This window comes from Mesoplodon mirus, assembly GCF_964341445.2.
Source record: "Mesoplodon mirus genome assembly, chromosome: 6".
NCBI classification, from domain to species: Eukaryota; Metazoa; Chordata; class Mammalia; order Artiodactyla; family Ziphiidae; genus Mesoplodon; species Mesoplodon mirus.
The window spans coordinates 10,070,447-10,093,813 of record NC_138982.1 but is presented as its reverse complement, the minus strand read 5'-3'; the positions used below and the strand labels follow the sequence as shown (position 1 = coordinate 10,093,813).

The window sequence follows — 23,367 nt, the reverse complement described above, 5'->3', positions numbered from 1 at the left end:
TGCTCGAGAAGCCACTGCAATGAGAAGTCTGCACACCGCAAGAGAGTAGCCCCCGCTCGCTGGAACTAGAGAAAGCCCCGTGCACAGCAACAAAGACCCAACGCAGCCAAAAATAAATAAATAAATTTATTTTTTAAAAATACTATATTACAGGGTATGAAGAAAGGAACTAGCATTTTCTGGAGCTCATTTAATTCACCATGTACCTTATGTATGTTATTTTATTTAAGTGTAGGAACAACTTCTGTGATAGGAATTAATCACAGACACCACAGAAAGTTTAGACATAGCCAGAATGGTTCAGGCACTCCTTAATTGCCATTTCTTAGAAATGTAAATCTCTGTTTTATATAACATTCTCTCCCTCTGATATCTTTATTAATGTTTTTGTTGGTATCTCTGGATTTTTCTTTGCAATACTTCTAACATAGTAGGCCCTCCAAAGGTTCAGCAAATGGAGTTAGAGTTATATGCCATATACTACCAAAAACTGCCTTTACAGAGTACGTAAAAAGCTACTTTGTATTCAATCTGCATATTGTAGCAATGGATTTTCATTTTTTTATGGACCATGAGCAGAATAGCAATCTTGATGTCTCATCAAACTTGTTAAAAGAAGAATTTACCTGTCTGTGCGTGTATAACTCTTTTGTTTTGGAAAATGACAGCGACTGTGATTACTCTCTGCAAATCACTTAAATGACTGCTGTATAATTAGCAATCATTTCTACATTGTACACACAAAGATGCCCATTTGATTTTAACCCATTGTTGCTGTTTGTGTGCTGTTCGTTCTTCTCACTGTAGATGGCAACCCACCACTTAGATTTACTTTCAGGCAGATTATTTTATGAGACACTTGACATCTCTTTTGCCCCAACAGCTCCTCATGGTGCCACACTTGTTCATTCAGTAACTATTTATGAAGCACCTGCTGTGTGGGCTTTGGTGTTATTGGGCTTCAATGAATTCTAAGCATTGCCTTGATTTTTCACATGGGACCTTGATTTTTCTATTAGTTACATGAAAATCTAAGTTGCTATAACAAAGAAGCCAATAAACTAGGGGATTAAAGAAAATTATTTCTCTTATCTAGTGGTCCAGGGTGGGTTGCTGAGCTGCTATGCACCACGTGGCTATTCAGGGACCCAGCTGCCTTCCCTCTGGCTTCCACTGTAGGTTGTCACCCTCATTTGCATGGTCAAAGGTAGATCACAAGCAGCAACCTATTCCAGTTCACAGAAAGGAAAAGTGGGAAGGAGGCTATGTATAAGGCCCAGGCCTGGAGTGACGCACATCATTTCTGTTCACACTCCATTGTCACACCTGGATGCAAAGAGGCCTGGGACTCAGTAGCCCATAGCTAAGTGGCCACATATGCAGGTACAACTGCACTCACATGCAGAAAGGGAAGAGTGGAAATTTGTCTGTTACAGCCTCAGGACAGTCAGGGCTTCTTATGCTTTGCACTTTGTTTTTGAGCAGTGTAAGTCACTGCCTTTTTGTGATCACCACTGCAGAGCTATCCTGAGGCCTGACTTTTGGAAATAAAGGTTTTGATGACCAACTTCTCTAGAATTTCATGCTGGTCCAGGAAAATGACATTTTTCTTCCCCACAGTTGATGTAGCACCTTTCCTTCATCTATTATCTCACTTTCCTAGACTCATCCCTGACCCCAGATCACCCCAACTCTACCACATCTCATTGTTCCTGGAACTTGCTTGCTCAGAAATCTATTATCATTAAAGTTAATCCTTGTGGCCAGATAATTTATTAAAATATTTACTGAGGTATGCATTTGTGTTTTTGTTTTCCAATTTCAGAAAAATCAGAGAGGTGCTTATGTTTTTTATTCTCTAAAAGTTTTTTGAGCATCTATTTATTTATTTAATTGAGATATAATTGAAATATAATATTATATTAGTTTCAGATGTACAGCATGGTTCAATGTCTGTATGTATTGGGAAATGATCACCACAGTAAGCCTAGTTACCATCCTTTACCATACATTGTTACAGAGGTTTTTTTCCCTGTGATGAGAACTTTTAAGATCTACTCTCTTAGCAACTTTCAAATATGTAATATGGTATATCAAACTATGGTCACCATATTTTATGTTACATACCCATGACTTTTTTACGTTATAACTAGAAGTTTGTACCTTTTAACTCCCTTCACCAATTTTGCCCACCTCCCATGTGCCACCTCTGGTAATCACCAATCTGAAATCTATATCTATGAGCTCACTTGTTTTTAGATTCCACATATAATTGAGATCACACAGTATTTGTCTTTCTCTGTCTGACTTATTTCACTTAGTATAATGCCTTCAGGGTAAGATGTTATTCTTTTTTATGCTTGAATACTGTCTCTTTTATATATACCACATTTTCTTTATCCATTCATCCATCGACAGATGAACAGTTAGTTTGTTTCCACATCTTGGCTATTGTAAGTAATGCTGCAGTGAATATGGGGATGCATATATTTCTTTGAGTTAGTGTTTTCAATTTTCTTTGGATAAATACCCAGAAGTGGAATTGCTGGATCATATGGTAGTTCTATTTCTAATTTTTTGAGGAGTCTCCATACTGTTTTCCATAGTGGCTGCACCAATTTACGTTCCCACCAACAGTGCACAAGTGTCCCCTTTTCTCTACCTCCTTGCCAACACTTGTTACCTTTTGTCTTTTTAATAATAGCCATTCTAATAGGTGTGAGGTGATGATGTCTTATTGTGGCTTTGATTAGTATTTCCCTGATGATTAGTGATGATGAACGTCTTTTCATATGTCTTGGCCATCCGTAGGTCTTCTTTGGAAAAATGTCTATTCAGATCCTTTGCTGTGCAAGACACTTATGTGTTATGTTGAGTGTTTATTTTTTGATTATAGCCAGGCCTCTTCCTTCCGTGGCCTTGAGTTGGAGTGGGGTGCTATATTGAAGGCTAAAAACAGAAATTACCTAAGTTCTTGCTTTCAAAACTTCGAGTTAATTGAATGCATTGTGCTAGGTCAGTCTTTCTCAAAATGTAGCCTCGGGGCTTCCCTGGTGGTGCAGTGGTTGAGGGTCCGCCTGACGATGCAGGGGACACGGGTTCGTGCCCCGGTTTGGGAAGATCCCACATGCCGCGGAGCGGCTGGGCCCGTGAGCCATGGCCACTGAGCCTGTGCGTCCGGTGCCTGTGCTCCGCAATGGGAGAGGCCACAACAGTGAGAGGCCCGCGTACAGCAAAAAAAAAAAAAAAAAAAAAGTAGCCTCAAATCAGAGTCACATGGAGGATTTGTTAAAACACTTCCTTCTGGTCGTCTACATCGAGATTCTGATAATTTCCATTTCTAACAAGCTCCCCCAGTACTGCTGCTGCTGCTCTCAAAATCACACTTAGAGAACCCCCGTGAGAGAGGTAAGGTAGGAAGGAGAGTGTCCCAAGAATACTTCAGAAGCAGCATAAGAAAGGAAAACAATTTCCTCAGGCTGAGAAGGGGTCAGAGGCCCCAGGGACCTGAGACCTACTAGATGTCAGACAATGGCTTGCATCAGAGTCTCCTGCCTTCTCCCAAAGAGGAGCAGTGCCCCTGACCTGAAAGGACATGTGGGCTTTGCTAACGCACATAACAAAGAGGGACCGCACTCCTGGCTGCTTCTTACCCTTTGAAATGTTCTTCTGTGTAAGATCCCCAGGACTTTCCCATGACCCTGGTGAGTGGACCTAATAATCCTGAGATTGAATTTCCCAACAGCTCTGACCAATCAAGATGGAGATTGAATTATGATTTGAATAAAGAAAATGACATTCTTGCACATCTGGGGCTACAGGGTAAAATTCCTACTTGCTTCATTGACTAAGTTGCTTTCAGGGATTGGCTTAGGGCACTAACCCTTCTCTTTATACCTGTACATCTTTCCAAGGCCACAGGGAGAGTACTTCAAAAGGTCACTTATAAGCCCTGTGATTTAGCTCTGGAAGAGGACTGGGGCAGGAGGCCAAGATCATGCCCATGACTCTGATCCTCTGCCCATCCAGCACTGCCAACACAGCTGTTTTGAGGTTATGAGTGAGGGGACCTGGTACCCCGGTTCAGCTGACCTCCATTTTATCTAGACCTTAGGGCTACACTCAGCTGCTGCACTTCTATAAACACGTTTTCATTTAAGCAACAGTGGAAAACTTTTGCAAAAATTATTATTGTTCCTCAATTCCCCCAAACAAAAGGCCATTTTGTATAAATGGCCAAGATGTTTAAAACAAATGTTCTCAATCAGAAATGTTTACTCTCCAAATGTTATAAACAAACTTTTTTTCCATACACTTACCCAAATAATGTGTTTATTGGGACAAAGTGTCTTCTGAGAAACTTGTCAGGGAAATCTCCAAAGTATCTGGAATATTTCATATAATGCTCTACTTTGTCCTTTCAAAATTACCCTTCATTTTGGCTTTGACCTGTTCTTTATTGACTGAAGTTCTAAGCATAGCCAAGAATAATGTCTGTTTTCTGAATTATTTTCTGGCCATTTTCACAGAAACATGGAAGGAGTTGGTCATTATCCTTAAAGGACCTGAGAGTAGAAAGAGAAGGTGACATAAATAAGGTTTATAAATACTTATCAGGTATTGACAGTGAGATGAACCACTGTGAAAGAAAGTGGAAAATGTCCCTATTATTAAAGTATGGTGTTCACACTGGATCATTAATTCATATCCTGCTGTGTCCAGACCACACAACTATTTGACACAGAACCTGCCAAGTTTAGTCTCAGTCTAAGCTTTACATTATTTGTGCAGAGGCCCCAACTCTCACTTTCTGCACATAGATGAACTCTGTCAAGTCACATAATATATGGCTCGATTGGGTGCTCTATTAGGTGTGGCATAAATGCAATACAACATGCAGCACCCCTTCAAAAAGGTAACACTAGATTATTATTTATCTATTATTATAGATTAGGCCTGATACATTTTTGGTAGTTATAGAAATTGATAGCTATAAAAATAATCAAACTGCACACTGGGGACTGGTATTGCTTCACAGTTCTAATTTCAAAATAAATTAGTAAAAATATCAGCTTTTGCTGCTGTAAATGCACCATTGGATCCAAAATAGGAAAGGGATACTGTGTATAGGGGACAATTCCAAGTCAGCCTCTATCCACTGTCATTTCAGTTTCTGTCTTTTTTGGTTAAACTGTAGAGAGTTCTTATATTTGCCATTTGCTATGATGTAGAGAATTCTTAGACACTGTGCTAGGAAATGTGCATATATTTCTCATTTAATCCCTACAGTAATGCTATGAGGTTGTTACTTGTTTTAACTCAGACTGGCGTAACAAAATACAATAAACTGGGTGGCTTAAACAAGAATTTATTTCTCACAGTTCTGGAGGCTGTAAGTACAAAATCAAGGTGCCATCAGGGTTGATGTCTGATGAGAGCTCTCTCCTTGGGTTGCAGACAGCCACCTTCTCCCTGTGTCCTCACATGGCCTTTCTTTGGTGCATTTGGATAGGGAGAATGAGCAAGTTATCTGGTATCTCTTCTTATAAGGGCACTAATCCCATTATGAGGGCCCCACCCTTATGATCTCATCTAACCTAATTATCTCCCAAAGGCCCCATCTTCTAATACAATCACACTGGGCATTAGGGTTTCAATATATGAATTTTGGAAGACAACATTTCAGTTCATAGCAGCACTATTATCATTTCCATTTTATAGATGAAGGAATCAAGCTCTGAGAGGTTCAGTTAATCAGTGGAGGAGCCAGGAATTGTACCCATTCCATCTCCAAATTCTGATCTCTGGAAGACCATATGACTTTCATAGAGCCATCCTTGGGACAGTATCACTGGCTGATGTCAGTATCACCTAATCCCCCAGGTCTTAGCAGCTTGTTCTATAAATGGAGTTAAATTTCCACTAGATCTCTCCTTTCCTGCTCATTCAGGGTCTCATTCCTTTCAGATTGCAGCCCTCCAGTGCTTCTGGGAGATGGCAGGCAGATACCTCCTATGGGCAACTATAATTCAGCTTCAGTAAGACTGGCTCTCCTAAGGTACCTGTCCTCTCCATCCCCAAATACTATACTTCACACCAGGCTTAGATCCTGGAAGCTTCAAACGTCATGACTTCCTACTGGAAATGTCTTCTGTGTTCCTGGCACTGTGCTTCATTTACCACCATGGGTGAGACAGAATATAACTAGTGAAGTATTATATACATGACTACAAATTATGGTACATGTTTTAAAGTTTCAAACCTGTGTGTTGCAGGGGGAAAAGTATACCTTTCTCCCTCTTTTTATGAATGCATTAAGAAAAAAATCTAAAACAGAAGAAAAGGCAACAGGTAACTGTGTGCTTTTTTCAAAATCATAATAGACTAGTGATTCTCAACCATGGGCAGTTTTGTCCCCCAGGGTCATTTGGCAATATCTGGAAACACTTTTAATTGTTATGACTGGGAGGGAAGGTGCTACTGGTGTCCAGTGGGAAGAGGCAGAGATTCTGCAGGACATCATAGAGACCACAGAATAACCCCCCCATGACAGTTATGCAAATTATGCAGCCCAAAGTGCCAGTAGTGCCAAGGCTGAGGAGCCCTGTACTCTAGAGCATTGTCTACCAAGCCTGATTAAGGGTCAGCTGGTGCTCCAGGGAACTATAACTTTGTTCGACTTTCTATTTACTATTGATTGCCTTAGACTATGTAAAGTTGGATGTTAACTTACAGAAGATTGATAAACTGCCAATGATTTCTGTCTAGTACAAAAGTTTTATTGTCCTAGTCGTCACTGACCATTTTTTAAAATCTAACTTTGAAATTGATTCCAGCATTCTTTTTTTTCTCTGAATATATATACAATTGATGTTCATTGTTTGTGGTAGTTATGTTCTATAAGTTCACTCTGAATGCTGAATTAGTGAATACTGAAGCATTGCTCCTAGAGGGAGTATGGGGTTAGGTTCCTTCAAGCTTCTGGTCACATTTTAATCAATATTTAACCTTGATTTATATGTGTTTCTGCTTCAAGGGCAACTTATTTGGTATATGCTGTTGATTCATTAACATTGAGCTCACAGCCAGCAGCACCATAATTTGTGCTTGAACGAAGCTTATGTAACACACAGAGTTTCTCTGTGAGGCATATCACAGTTTTCTTGAGCTTAGAAGCAATAGATAGAATCCCAACACTGCATGTAGGACTTATTTTGAACAGTAAAATCACCAAGAAAAATGCAAAAATGTAAAAAAAGTGGCAATAAATAGACCTCAAAAAGGACACTTATTTACAATATGAGAGCTGAAACAAGAAGGCAGAGCATGCAGTTGTTTGACCTTGGCTGGGAGCTTATATGTTGGGAGACTCAAATATTTTGCCTCTCTGCACATGACCTCTGTGTGTCCTTGAACACTCCACAAATGACCACGAAAGTGCCGCAAGGCTTGATTTTGTGATTACAAATAAATTTTAGTGAGTAGACAAATTTGCAAATATGGAATCTGCGAGTAATGAGGATCTATTTTATTAGTTTCTCATGTTCTATTTTGAACCAGCTTTTCAAAACAGATGTTAGTTCCTTCATTACGGAATTAAAAAATTATTTGACACATGCTCACTATATTGGTATAAGAATTATGTTTTTAGCTTTTTGAAAATTAAAATAGAAAATTTAACCCCCTTTTTTTTTTTGCGGTACATGGGCCTCTCACTGTTGGGGCCTCTCCCTTTGCGGAGCACAGGCTCCGGACGAGCAGGCTCAGCGGCCATGGCTCACGGGCCTAGCTGCTCCACGGCATGTGGGATCCTCCCAGACCGGGGCACGAACCCGTGTTCCCTGCATCGGCAGGCAGACTCTCAACCACTGCGCCACCAGGGAAGCCCAAAATTTAACCCTTTTTAGGTGTCAAAATTTGTTATTTAGATAGACAAGTGCCCAGTGTCTTATGATGGTTTAGGGTGGTATCTGTTCCAGGTTTATTTTAGGGACATGAGTCCCTCCCAGTCAAGTGGGGACTGGACCCAGAGACAAATGTGCATGGCAGACGACTCACTGTGTTCACAGTCTTCTCTCCCTTCAGGTGTTCCTGGCTAAGCCCCCTGTGTCTGGCATCTACTTCCCTCAGCATGAGTTCTCCCTCAGGAGGCTCTTAGTCCTCAGGGAAACAGGCTGCTACTGAGCCCACTGCACAATTTCCAGAAATGCCAGGCTAAACTCAATCTGGGACCCCAAGAGACAGGTGGGAAGCTGGTCTTTGAGGTCACAGCAAGAGTTAGCTGAAGTCAGGAAAGTTTCAACAAAGTTAAACCAAAAAGAATTCTGAGGGAAAAGACTCTCCACAGAGTGAATTCTCACTAAAGGGACTGGGGAAATTCTCTTTCATAACAGAATTTTCTGGAACCTAAAGTGATAAGGCCCAGGGCCTGTAGCAAAATAAATGTGTAGCAACTTCCACATACAACTGAAAGTTTATCAGAAAATTAACATGTAAGAAGTCTTTGCAAGTAGGAGGTGCTACATTATATTAATGGGGCTGCTAAGAGGAAGACTGACGCCTTGAGAACCAAAAGTAACTTTACAATCTCTGCATACCTAGAGACCATGTGAGTTGTATCTTTAAACAGTAGTATACATTTTTTGCTTGGGGAGTTTTAAAGTTAAAAATAGTATTTAAAAAACTCAGCAAGAGATAAAGTAACATTTTCCTTTTTCTTTCCCTTCCCTTCCCTTCCTCCTTTTTGTCTTTAGCAACAAAAGACATGAATGTTTTTGTCTATGAATCATCCTTATAACCTTGTGAAAATTACTGGGGTGGTGTTTTCATCATTTACAGCAGTGGTTCTGTTACCGACCTGTCTGAGTCTGAGTTGGCCCCCAAGAAGCGTTCTTCTGCCCAGTGTCAATCAAGTAAATAGAATGAGATCAAGCTCCATTCAGAAGCAAAGGAAAGCTTTATCCTTTGATCAAAGAATGGAGAGGTGCGAGCTCGACTCTAGAGTACGTGTTCTCTAGAGTACATGTTGGCAGGGCTTCTTTATAGGGTTCTCTGCTACGGAGGGAGGGATGGATGGAGTTCCTACGGGTCCTTGCAGTCATGTTGCTCACAGCGCTCCAGACTGAAGTGTTGGGCACAGCATCTCTGCACACAGTATGCAGTTGCCACCTTGAACTGCAGTGTTGTGGGCAGCGCTTCTGCACATGGTGTGCCAAGTTGGGGTATGGGGCGCAGTGGTTCTGTGCTGGGGATGCTAATCCATAACTTAGGTGTAAGATTTTATCACCTAGATTCCATCTTATTCCCCTCACCTCAGTCCCCAGTGGGCTTGGTCTGTGACAGTTCTCAACCAGGAGGGATTTTTGCCCTGCAGGGGACATTTGGCAATGTCTGGAGATGTTTTTTCATAAGGGATGGAAGGGTGGTTAGGGAGTAGTCCAAAATATCAATAGCGCCAAGGTTTAGAAACTAGTCTACCCAGGGGTCAGCAAACTTTGTCTGTAAAGGACCAGATAGTAAGCATTTTAGGCCATACTCTGTTGCAACAACTCAACTCCGGTTGTAACGTGAAACTAGCCATAGACAACATGTAAATAAATGAGTGTGGCTGTGTTCCAATGAAATTGTATTATGAACACTGTTAAATTAATTAAGCAAGGAAGCCATTAGGCTGAGGTAGCCCTAACGCTGTGACTGCCTACACAAGCAAACCCAAATCTAAGCCTATAAATACCACAAATGTACGAAATTGAAACCTAAGGCCAACCAATCACAAACAGCCAACTAGGCTTTAAGCTGTACCCATCAATAATTTCCTTTCTTTGCTTCCACGTTTTTTTTTATAAAAGTCTTTCCTGAGCTCCTGTCAGCAGAGCTGTCCTTAGCACTTCTGGTTTGGCAGTGCCCCATTTGAATCAATTTTTGCTAGAATAAACTCTTAAACTTTTTAATATGAATCAGTTTATCTTTTAATAACATTGAAATTTGAATTTCATATAATTTTCATATGTCATAAAATATTATTCTTCATTTGATTTTTTTTCTTTTTCAACAATTTAAATATATAAAGGAAAAACCATTTCTAGCCTGCAACCCATACAATAAAAAGTATTGGGCCTGATTTGGCCCATGGTCCCAGTGAATAGAAAGGTTTTTGCTTCCATCTCTTTTAAAGGAAGCACAGTACTTTCATTCAGCAAAACCATTTATTCTTTTTTTTTTTTAACTTACAATATTTTAAAGTATGATTTGTGTTGTGTGATTCAGTGATTCAGCTAAGAGGAGCTGTGGATGAAGAATAGCCCTTTTTATGTAAGCAGCGCTGTTGTGTTCCAGTCATTAAGAACTGAATTTTTAATAGGCTCATGGACTGAGGAAAATTATTCTTTTTCTTAAGTGTTTATGATTTGCTTATTTAATCTTTGTCCCCTTTTTTAGCCTTCTTGTCTTCTTTCAGCTCAGTACTGGATCTTCCGACTGAAGCAGACCCAATTTTCTGTGGGGCTGAAATTTCACCAGGGGTGAGTTCATTCAGATTCAGGGTCATTTACATTTCAAGTCTGCAATTTGATCTGATTATCACTGGCTGAAAAGAAACACTAAGGGCTTTTTAATGTGGGCTGAACTGGATAATCCATTCCAAGGGCTGGGTAAAACTGGGAGAAACTGGGAGTCTGGAGGATAGTTGCTTTTTATTTCTCAGCAGGGGAATATCATGGGAGAGTTTTATAAACACCATTTTCCAAAGAACAACTGAAAGAAGATTGAGATTTTTTGCTGAAGAACGGGGGAGGGAGAAACACTTCCTGCCAGGGTGAAAAAGAAGGAAGAATGGAAAAGGAACATAAAGGAGTTATCGTGGAACAGGCTAAAATATGCCTAAGGGTGAAGGGCATAGTTATAGTACTTCCAGTACTTTCTCCTTTCCTACGTGGTGTAAAGAGTACCTGAGAAAACTTCTAGAACTGATAAGAGTTTGCTACAGTGCCCAGATATCATATAAAATATACAAAACATTAATTTCTCTAAGTTTACCTATTAGAAGACATGATATGGAAACAAAGGATCCCATTCTCAAAGTCAACAAAAGACATAAAATAGCTAAGAATAAGCCTATCAAGAAATGTGTAAAGTATACATGATGAAAACTACAATATTTTACTGAGAGGTATAAAGAAAAAATTGAATAAATGGAGAGACATTTTACCAGTCAGGTTTCTGTCAATGAAGCAGAACCATTATGAGTGATGAGAGTCAGGGATTTATTCAAGGATTGGGCCTTACACAACTGTGGGAACCAGTTGAGAAATCAATGTACAGCAGTTGTTTCTGCATCTGGTGCTGGCCTCATGTCATCAGAGCTGGCAAATGGGAAAGAAAGATGGTCTTAAGTTGGGGAGAGCAGGGGAAGACTGGACATTGCATATCTTTTTCTTATCACCTCCAACCTCCAACCTGAACCTGGCACATGAAGCTGATTCTGAGAGCTGGAGGAGGAGGTCCAGCATTAACTGGTAGAGCCATAGGTCCAGATGCTGCTTCATTTCTTCTCTTCAAATCTTGTACACATTTCTCTTGGCCAACGCTAACAGAACCATACAGGAGAGGAAAGTGAAGCATAGTTCCAGCTTAGCTAAGTTGACCCTGTATAAAGCAACCATACATACTTTGTCTCTGGATGATGATGATATTGGTGATGATGATGGTGATGATGATAATAATAATAACAACAATAATAATGTAGCAAATATATGACATTAACTACATGTTAGACACTTTTCTAAGCATTTTACATTTATTAACTCTCACCACAACTCTCTGAAGTAGGTATGATTATTAGCCTTATTTTATAAATGAGGAAACTAGCTTGCCGGTGGCCACATAACTTGCAAGTGGTAAAGCCATCATTTAAATCCAGACAGTTTGGAAAGACCGCACTTTTTAAAATGTCAGGTCTTGTCAGGGACTTCCCTGGTGGTCCAGTGGTTAAGATGCCACTCTCCCAATGCAGGGACCAGGGTTCAATCCCCAGTCAGAGAACTAGATCCCACATGCCACAACGAAGATCCCACACCCAGCAACAAACATCCCGTGTGCTGCAACTAAGACCCAGCACAGCCAAATAAATAAATACATATTTTAAAAAAATAAAATGTCAGGTCTCATAAGATTAATGTATTTTAATACAATCTCAGGTAAAATCCCAATGGGCTGAGTATTGAGAATTTGTAAGATTTTTCCAAAGCTTTTCTGAAGCCTAAACATGTGACTACATAAATAAAATTCCAATAATTAAAATAGCACATTTCCATAAGAATCAACAAGGAATCAAATATAGCTCTTAAACAGAGCTTAATATACAAACGTAGAAAAGAAGATCTAGAACTTGACAAATGCACCCTTGCAGAACTGGCTTCTGGGTGGGGAAGAATCCAGTGAGACCCCCATCTCCCTGTGACTCACTGTGACTGTGACGTTGGAAGAGGGGAGGCGACATCACTTGCATACTTTCTCACTGCCATCCTGGCAAACCTGCCACATCGGCCCCTTTTTCTCCTGTGTACTTGAGAGCTGCCCTGGGCAGATAGGTCCCATCATTTATTCAACCATCTTTAGGTAATAAGTCACTCTAGTCACATTCAGTCATAGAAGTAGGAGTGGTAAAGGGCAGAAAGTTCTAACTGACAGGCAGAGGTCCTCTGATATTCGCTCCCCCTGCCTGTCACAGATGTTTAAAGCAGGATTCTTATTATGCAAAAGTTTTTGGGGTGGGGGGTGGTTACCCTAAAAGGCCCCTGCTGGATCCCTTCCACTGCAGATCCCCTGAGGGGCAGAGTTCCTCCTGGCCTGGTTCTTGCCTCCCACCTTAGCCTCTCCTGAGGGCTGTTTTGCCTCTTTTTTCATAACTTCTTGGGCAATGTGTAAGGTGTCCAGCCACCCTGGTTTGCCTGGGACTGAGGGCTTTCCCAGGATATGAGACTTTCAGCGCTAAAACTTCGACAGGCCTGGACAAATCAGGACGATTGGTCACTGTCAAAGGTCCCTTTTAAACACCTCTGTACGACCATGCCTGTCTGCATTGGCTCCTAAGAAATAAGCCCTTTTGTTTGTAATAACATCCCAAATACAGCCTTCTGAGGCCATGGATCACTACTGGTAAGTGACTTGAGTCTTACTGTGGTCCACTGTGTTCCCAAATACCAGGGAACTATGCACCAGTCTCTCACAGTGGCCTCCTAGAAGCCCCCAGTTGGGCTTGTGGTGAAAGGAAAGAGTCCCCAATTTCTCCCTTCAGAGTAGGTGTGAGACCCACACTGACAACTCTCTCTAAAGACAGCTACCCTCCCTTGGCTTTTTCGTTGTCAGTCCTTGTAGGCCTTTCTCTACAGTTGGCTAGGGGCCACACACTGGTGTTTGTCATTTCTTTGCAGTGCTGCTGAGTCACTGAAGTTTAGGCATCCCACTTTGGAATGTGGAAGCACCTGCCACGCACTTTCATTGGTCATGAGCTTTTTAGGCTTCAGAAAAAACTGTGATAAAAAGAATTAGAGTTTTAATATCATGTTTCATAAACCAAAAAAAAAAAAATTTCAGGGCAAGAGAGGATTATGAAGCATTAAAATAATTGATTTGATACATGGAATTGTTAAGTATCTGTACATCAAAAACTGTATACAAATATAAAAGTTAAATGACAACCAGGAATTTATCTCCAACAAAATAACAAATAAGAAGCTAATAAACATAATTATGTAAAAAAAACCACTTTTACAAATAATAATCTAGAGTCCACCTCTCACCACCTGTACCCCACCTCCCCTGTACAAACCACTTACCAATTTCTGGGCCCAAAAGCATAGCAATTTAGGCTAATGGATGCCTCTGTTGTCTGCCTATGTGCTATTCACTACCAGCAGTAAAATGATCCTTTAAAAATGTAAACATAGGGTTTCCCTGGTGGCGCAGTGGTTGAGAGTCCGCCTGCCGATGCAGGGGACACAGGTTCGTGCCCCGGTCTGGGAAGATCCCACATGCCGCGGAGCGGCTGGGCCCGTGAGCCATGGCTGCTGAGCCTGCGCGTCCGGAGCCTGTGCTCTGCAATGGGAGAGGCCACAACAGTGAGAGGCCCGCATACTGCAAAAATAAATAAATAAATAAAAGTAAACAAGATCATGTCATTGCTCTACCTGAATTTTCTTTATGGCTTACCTTACATTTAAAAGTGAAATCCAAAGGCCTTACACGCCATGGTGCACAAAGCCTCATGCTATCTGGTTCTGGATGCATTTCTGACCTTATTCACACCCTAGCCCTCTGTGAGAGCAGGAACTTTATTGCTATCACTCAGAACAGTGCTTAGCACAGAGTGGACCCTTACTAAATTGTTTTTGAATGAATGAATTAATGGATGGATGACTAGAAGAAAAAAGACCAATGAATTATGAAGAGTTTTTTTTAAAGAAAGGATACAATTCATCATTGGCTAGTTAAGGGCACTCTCATATACTGCTTGAGGACATGTATATGTAGACAGTATTTGGGGAAAAAAATTTGGAAATAAGAATGTAGATTTTGTGAAGTTCATATCATTTTAAGATTTAGTAGTTTCAACTATAAATCCAGAATATGCATACCTACTGACTTAGGTAAAAGGAGCTTATTATAGCATTATTAATCATAATTAAAAAATCGGGAACAATCTAAATGTCCAACAATAGGGGAAAACTTTAATACATGTTTGTCTACTCACATGATGGAATATTATATAGGTATTACCATGATTTCCAAACAAATTTTTACTTCTGGGAAATTGTTAAGTAAAAGAACAAAATACAAAATTTTAGATATCATATGATTATAATTAAAAATACATATGCATAAATTTAAAATTGGAGTAAATCATTACAATGTTACCTGTGGTTAATTGTGGTTGGTGGGATAACTAGTGATTTAAATTTTCTTCATTATACTTTGTTTAAATTTCAAATTTTATTATGTTTAGAATCAGAAAAGCCTATAAAATTTATTTTTTTAAATCATAATTGACAGAGAAACTACTGGTCAATGAATGCTGGCAGTCTTTAACACTCCCACAGACAGGTGTGGGCCAGTGAATTGATGAATGTGAATCAAATGTGCATAAAATTAAATTACTTTCCTACAAAACAAGGCCAGAGAACCTTATAACAAGATTTCAGTTCACGTCTATGGCTCAGATATTCATAAAAAGGAACATCCTTTACTTATTTATTTTTTTAATAACTGGTCCCATTTTATTCTACCTTCTTCCATGCCTCTTATGGTAGAAAATACTTGATTTGTCAGCCGATGTTGTCTCCGTCTCATACAGTTTAAAATAGTAATTACAATGTGCTATTCCATCACTTCCTTCTTTGGTTGATATAAATCTGGGGGACATGCTTTATGAGTTTGCTCTAGAGACGTGTCATTTCATCCTTGCTGGACCTGCTTACAGTATCTTACTTCATCTGACCACTTGCCACATCTGCCTCAGTGTCTCCTGGCCCCTTAGTGCCTGGGGTCCTGTCCCATCAATTATGGGAGTGAGGATGGTCTCACCTGGTGTTCAGGGCAGTGTTTGCAACTGATGCTTATAACAACTAGCTTTTATTGAACACATATCATGTGCAAGGTCGTGCATTCTAACAACCTGAGGGGTACTAGCTTGTGCAATCCTCATACCACCTCTATGAGATAGACAGACAGATAAGGAAACTGTGGCTCAGAGAGAGTAAGTACTTTGCCCACAGTCTGTAAGTGCCAAGGTCAGATTGTCCATGGACCTTGTCACTGCCCCCAGTTGTCAGGCTCCCTCACACTGTGGGATTCTCATTTGACCCCAGGTCTCCTTGGGACCCCTTCTTCACAGTTACAGGAACCCTTGGCTGCTTCTCCACAGGAGAAGTTGGACCCTGTGAGGTTGTTCCCATACCTATGTACAAGTCTGTACCTTGATTCTACAAGTATTGCTTCATTACCTTGACTTGCCAAGGCTGTCAGAGGCAGTAATGACAGGCTGGCGGTTTTCCCAGGGTCCTCACAGGGAGAGAAGGGAATTTGTCCCACTGTTTTCTAATTTTCCAGAGCCTGCCTTCCTGAGAACTTTTGGGAAACTCACTTTCTCCCTCTAGCTTCTGGATGAGCTTTCTCCTTTTGAGCTTTGACCTTTTTCCTCCTTGTCTGATCTTCCAGCTTTAGATCCTGATGTGTGAAAACCAAGTTGTGGGATATTTGACAAAAACATTGAAAAGTCAGGTTATTAGTACAGAAAAAAGTCTTCCTAGGAAAAAAGTTCAAACAAGTCTTCTTAACTTCAGGTCTTACCAGTTTGTTGCTTTTCTGGATTTGTCTTTATGATGAAGAGCTGAAGAGGAAAAAAACATCTGAATTACACAGAAGCGACACTGGGTGATATTTGAAAATGTTACCCTGCTCCTTATTTTTACCTTCAACCCTGAAGGTCTATGCTAGCCTGGCTGTCCCTATCTGGAAGCACCCCTTCCTGTCTTGGTCAGTGGTCCTGCCTTTCCCATCCTGCCATCACACACTCAAGAGCTATTAATATCCAGGTTCTGCCATTCATGTCAGCATTTGTAAGGTTCTTGGGTTTCAAAAGACCCTTGTTTAAACTCCACACTGGTGAAAGCAAAATCTTAAGCATCAAAAGCTGACATCTTAGCTACAACTCACTTTTGTGTTACAAGTGAGAGTGGGAAAAAGAACTCAAAGAGGGAACCCATAGAGGACCAGTGAGAGCATTAGCATGTTGCCCAGAAGACCCTCTTCTCTCTAGTATGAATGCCCTCATTGCACAAAGGGAACACTGTTCTACTTGCAGTTTAATGTATCTGTTTAATGATAACAAGTCTTAGTTATCTTCATTTTGTCCACACATCTACTTCCAGATTATGTTTTACTCATGCAGGGGAAACAATCAATATTCCCTTTTTATACCAAAGTGTTTAGACTCACATTATTAACTCCATTCAATCTTAGTCTATAATTTACTCTAAGGTACTTACTCTAAGGTGGATAAAAGTGAACAAGCAAGCAAACAAAACCTACAGATTATGCTTACACTGGAAGAAAATAACAAAAAGAATCACTTTTCACTCAGGTTTTGTTACAGAACCAAACTTGGACCCCAGACCCCAACCAGAAGCCTGGCATAAGATTCCTGGAACACCACTCTGTTACCTCACCACCAACCAAACAGAAGAAAGTTACACACCCTGCAGCCCTACCCCTAAATTTTACCTCTAAAAACGCTTCCCTGAAAACCATCAGGGAGTTAGGTCTTTTGAGCATGAGCTGCCTGTATTCTTTGCTTGGCACCTGCAGTAAACACTGTACTTTCCTTCACCACAACCAGGTGAGAGTAGACTGGCTTTGCTGGCTGGTGGGCAAGAGGACCCTAATAACACGCTGTGTTAGGGAACATGTGGAAAACACATACCCTAAAAATTGGTGCTGAGATTGGGCAAAATCTGACAAAGTTGACAATGCATATAGTTGTTGACCCATAAGTCCCACTTCCAGTAAATTTATCCTATAAGTATACTCACACCCAGGCAAAGTGACAGATGTAGAAGTTTTTTTTTTTTTTTTAACATCGTTACTGGAGTATAATTGCTTTACAATGGTGTGTTAATTTCTTCTTTATAACAAAGTGAATCAGTTATACATATACATGTGTTCCCATATCTCTTCCCTCTTGCGTCTCCCTCCCTCTCACCCTCCCTATCCCACCCCTCTAGGTGGTCACAAAGCACAGAGCTGATCTCCCTGTGCTATTTGGCTGCTTCCCACTAGCTATCTATTTTACCTTTGGTAGTGTATATATGTTCATGCCACTCTCTCACTTTGTCACAGCTTACCCTTCCCCCTCCCCATATCCTCAAGTCCGTTCTCTAGTAGGTCTGTGTCTTTATTCCTGTCTTGCCCTTAGGTTCTTCTGACCTTTTTTTTTTTTTTTTTTTTTTTTTAGATTCCATATATATGTGTTAGCATAGAGTATTTTTTTTCTTTTTCTGACTTACTTCACTCTGTATGACAGTCTCTAGGTCCATCCACCTAACTAAAGATAACTCAGTTTCATTCCTTTTTATGGCTGAGTAATATTCCATTGTGCATATGTGCCACATCTTCTTTATCCATTCATCTGTTGATGGACACTTAGGTTGTTTCCATGTCCTGGCTATTGTAAATAGAGCTGCAATGAACCAAAGTACATGACTCTTTTTGAATTATTGTTTTCTCAGGGTATATGCCCAATAGTGGGATTGCTGGGTCATATGGTACTTCCATTTTTAGTTTTTTAAGGAACCTCCATACTGTTCTCCATAGTGGCTGTATCAGTTTACATTCCCACCAGCAGTGCAAGAGTGTTCCCTTTTCTCCACACCCTCTCCTGCATTTACTGTTTATAGATTTTTTGATGATGGCCATTCTGACCAGTGTGAGATGATATCTCACTGTAGTTTTGATTTGCATTTCTCTAATGATTAATGATGTTGAGCATTCTTTCATGTGTTTGTTGGCAATCTGTATATCTTCTTTGGAGAAATGTCTATTTAGGTTTTCTGCCCATTTTTGGATTGGGTTGTTTGTTTTTTGATATTGAGCTGCATGAGTTGCTTATATGTTTTGGAGATAAATCTTTTGTCAGTTGCTTCATTTGCAAATATCTTCTCCCATTCTGAGGGTTGTCTTTTCCTCTTGTTTATGGTTTCCTTTGCTGTGCAAAAGCTTTTAAGTTTCATTAGGTCCCATTTGTTTATTTTTGTCTTTATTTCCATTTCTCTAGGAGGTGATTCATAAAAGATCTTGCTGTGATTTATGTCATAGAGTGTTCTGCCTATGTTTTCTTCTAAGTGTTTGATGGTGTCTGGCCTTACATTTAGGCCTTTAATCCATTTTGAGTTTATTTTTGTGTATGGTGTTAGGGAGTGTTCTAATTTCATTATTTTACATGTAGCTGTCCAGTTTTCCCAGCACCCCTTATTGAAGAGGCTGTCTTTTCTCCACTGTATATTCTTGCCTCCTTTATCAAAGATAAGGTGACCATATATGCGTGGGTTTATCTCTGGGCTTTCTATCCTGTTCCATTGATCTATATTTCTGTTTTTGTGCCAGTACCATACTGTCTTGATTACTGTAGCTTTGTAGTATAGTCTGAGATCAGGGATGCTGATTCCTCCAGCTCCATTTTTCGTTCTCAAGATTGCTTTGGCTATTCGGGGTCTTTTGTGTTTCCATACAAATTGTGCAATTTTTTATTCTAGTTCTGTGAAAAATGCCAGTGGTAGTTGGACAGGGATTGCATTGAATCTGTAGATTGCTTTGGATAGTAGAGTCATTTTCATGATGGTGATTCTTCCAATCCAAGAAGGTGGTATATCTTTCCACCTATTTGTATCATCTTTAATTTCTTTCATCAGTGTCTTATAATTTACTGCATACAGGTCTTTTGTCCTCTTAGGTAGGTTTATTCCTAGATATTTTACTCTTTTTATTGCAGTGGTAAATGGGAGTGTTTTCTTAATTTCACTTTCAGATTTTTCATCATTAGTGTATAGGAACGCAAGAGATTTCTGTGCATTAATTTTGTATCCTGCTACTTTACCAAATTCATTGATTGGCTCTAGTAGTTTTCTGGTAGCATCTTTAGGATTCTCTATGTATAGTATCATGTCATCTGCAAACAGTGACAACTTTACTTCTTCTTTTCTTTCTTTTTCTTTTCTGATTGCTGTAGCTAAAACTTCCAAAACTATGTTGAATAATAGTGGTGAGAGTGGGCAACCTTGTCTTGTTCCTGATCTTAGTGGAAATGTTTTCAGTTTTTCACCATTGAGGATGATGTTGGCTGTGGGTTTGTCATATATGGCCTTTATTATATTGAGGAAAGTTCCCTGTTTTCCTACTTTCTGGGGGGTTTTTATCATAAATGGGTTTTGAATTTTGTCGAAAGCTTTCTCTGCATCTATTGAGATGATCATATGGTTTTTCTCCTTCAATTTGTTAATATGGTGTATCACGTTGATTGATTTGCATATACTGAAGAATCCTTGCATTCCTGCGATAAACCCCATTTGATCATAGTGTATGATCCTTTTGATGTGCTGTTGGATTCTGTTTGCTAGTATTTTGTTGAGGATTTTTCATCTATGTTCATCAGTGATATTGGCCTGTAGTTTTCTTTTTTTGTGACATCTTTGTCTGGTTTTGGTATCAGAGTTTTGGTGGCCTCGTAGAATGAGTTTGGGAGTGTTCCTCCCTCTGCTATATTTTGGAAGAGTTTGAGAAGGATAGGTGTTAGCTTTTCTGTAAATGTTTGATAGAATTTGCCTGTGAAGCCATCTGGTCCTGGGCTTTTGTTTGTTGGAAGACTTTTAATCACAGTTTCAATTTCAGTGCTTGTGATTGGTCTGTTCATATTTTCTATTTCTTCCTGGTTCAGTCTCAGAAGGTTGTGCATTTCTAAGTATTTGTCCATTTCTTCCAGGTTGTCCATTTTATTGGCATAGAGCTGCTTGTAGTAATCTCTCATGATCCTTTGTATTTCTGCAGTGTCAGTTGTTACTCCTCCTTTTTCATTTCTAATTCTACTGATTTGTGTCTTCTCCCTTTTTTCTTGATAAATCTGGCTAATGGTTTAGACAGATGTAGAAGTTTATTGTAGAGTTGTTCTTAATAGCTTTATTGGAAACAATCTTAAATGTTTATTAATAGATCAGGGGTTGGATAAATTATACTACATCCCTACATTGGAATACTAAGCAGCCTTAAAAAGACTGAGAAGGGGGACACCTTCAAGATGGTGGAGGAATAAGATGTGGAGATCATCTTCCTCCCCATAAATACATTAAAAATACATCTACATGTGGAACAACTCCTACAGAATACCTACTGAACGCTGGCAGAAGACCTCAGACTTCCCAAAACGCAAGAAACTCCTCACATACCTGGGTAGGGCAAAAAAAGAAAAAGAAAAAACAGAGACAAAAGAATAGGGATGGGACCTGCACCTCGGGGAGGGAGCTGTGAAGTAGGAAAAGTTTCCACACACTAGGAAGCCCCTTCACTGGCAAGAACGTGGGGTGGGCAGAGGGGAAGCTTCGGAGACATGGAGGAGAGCACAGCAAAAGGGGTGCAGAGGGAAAAGTGGAGTGATTCCCGCATGAAAGATCGGTGCCGACCGGCACTCACTAACCTGAGAGGCTTGTCTCCTCACCCACCGGGATGGGTGGGGACTGGGAGCTTAGGCTTGGGCTTTGGAGGTCAGACCCCAGGGAGAGGACTGGGGTTGGCTGCGTGAAGACAGCTTGAAGGAGGCTGGAGCCCCACAGCTTTCCAGGAGGGAGTCTGGGAAAAAGTCGGGACCTGCCAGAGAGGCAGGAGACCTTTGTTTCGGGGCACACAAGGAGAGGGGATTCCTTCCCATTGTGCCCACAGAAGTCAGAGCACTGCCTAAGCGAAGTCCAGAGACAGGTGCCAGCCATGGTTATCAGCTCAGACCGCAGAGATGAGCATGAACTGCTAAGGCTGCTGCCACCAAGAATCCTGTGTGCAAGCACAGGTCACTATCCACACAGCCCTAGGAGCCTGTGCAGCATGCCACTGCCGGGGGCCCGTGATCCAGGTCCAGCTTCCCTAGGAGAACACGTGGCGTTCCTCAGGCTGTTGCAATGTCATGCCAGCCTCTGCCTCCTCAGGCTTGCCCCGCATTCCAATCATGACTACCGTACCCCTACACTTCCCCAGCCTCAGTGGGCAGGAGAGCCCTAATCAGCCACTGCTTTAACCCCCTCCTGTCTGGGTGGGGAATAGATGCCTGAAGAAATAGAAAGAATAGAAAATATGAACAGACCAATCACACACAGAGGCGGGGACAAAAACCATAGCTGAACCCCAGGAGCTGTACAAACAAATAAGAGAAAGGGAAATTTCTCCATGCAGCATCAGGAGCAGCAGATTAAATCCCCACAATGAACTTGATAAAACATGCATTTTAAGAATACCTGAATAAACAACAAAAGTTCCAAAAATTGAGGTGGTGGACTTTGGGAGCAACTGCAGACTTGGGGTTTGCTTTCTGTATCTAATTTGCTTCTGTGTTTATGTTTATCTTAGCTTAGTATTTAGTGCTTATTATCATTGGTGGATTTGTTTATTGGTTTGCTTCCTCTCTTCCTTTATATGTGTGTGTATATATATATATATATATATATATATATATATATACGTATATATATGTATATATGTATATATATATATGTATATATATATATATATATATATATTCTTTTTTTCTCCTTTTTCTCTTTTTGTGAGTGTGTGTGTGTATGCTTCTTTATGTGATTTTGTCTGTATAGGTTTGATTTTGCTTTTACCATTTGTCCTAGGTTTCTGTCTGTTCATTTTTCTTTCTTTTTTCCTTTTCTTCTGAGCTGTGTGGCTGGCAGGGTCTTGATGCTCCAGCCGGGTGTCAGGCTGAGCCTCCAAGGTGGGAGGACTGAGTCCAGGACATTGGACCACCAGAAACCTCCCAGCCCCATTAATATCAATCAGTGAGACCTCCCCCAGAGATCTTTGTCTCAACACTAAGACCCAGCTCCACCCCAATGGCCAGCAAACTCTAGTGCTGGACACCCCATTGCAAAAAACTAGCAAGACAGGAACACAACCCCACCCATAAGCAGAGAGGCTGCCTAAAGTCATACTAACTCCATGGACACTCCAAAACACACCACCGAATGCAGCCCTGCCCACCAGAAAGATAAGAAACAGCCCCACCCCCCAGGACATAGGCACCAGTCCCCTCCACCAGGAAGCCTACACAACCCACTGAACCAACCTTACCCATTGGGGCAGACACCAAAAATAACAGGAACTATGAACTTGTAGCCTGGGAAAAGGAGACCCCAAGCACAGTAAATTAAAAAAATGAGAAACGAGAGAAATTTGCAGCAGATGAAGGAGGTGGGTAAAAACCCACCAGACCAAACAAATGAGGAAATAGGCAGTCTACCTGAAAAATAATTCAGAGTAATCATAGTAAAGACGATCTAAAATCTTGGAAATAGAATGGAGAAAAGACAAGAAACATTTAATAAGGACCTACAAGAACTAAAGAGCAAACAAACAATAAATGAAATTTAAAGTATTGTAGAAGGAATCAGCAGAATAACTGAGGCAGAAGAACGGATAAGTGACCTGGAAGATAAAATAGTTGAAATAAGTCCTGCAGAGCAGAATAAAGAAAAAAGAATGAGAAGAATTGAGGACAGTCTTAGAGACCTCTGAGACAACATTAAACACACCAACATTCGAATTATAGGGGAT

General features: G+C 40.5%; 1 protein-coding gene across 7 annotated transcripts in view; it reads left to right on the top strand.

Moving 5' to 3' along the window:
- Window positions 1–23,367, top strand: part of SLC9A9 (solute carrier family 9 member A9) — a 685,122-nt gene that overhangs the window by 89,699 nt on the left and 572,056 nt on the right. For 3 of the 7 annotated variants that reach the window (XM_082624526.1, XM_082624525.1, XM_082624524.1), the window contains exon 5: window positions 10,438–10,520. The exons of 1 other annotated variant lie outside the window; for it this stretch is intronic. The gene's annotated coding sequence lies outside the window, so the exon portion shown is untranslated. Of the gene's footprint in view, window positions 1–8,806; window positions 8,984–10,437; window positions 10,521–23,367 lie in introns of those variants that run through there. 3 more of the 7 variants (XM_082624527.1, XM_082624528.1, XM_082624518.1) reach the window with 3 other exon arrangements.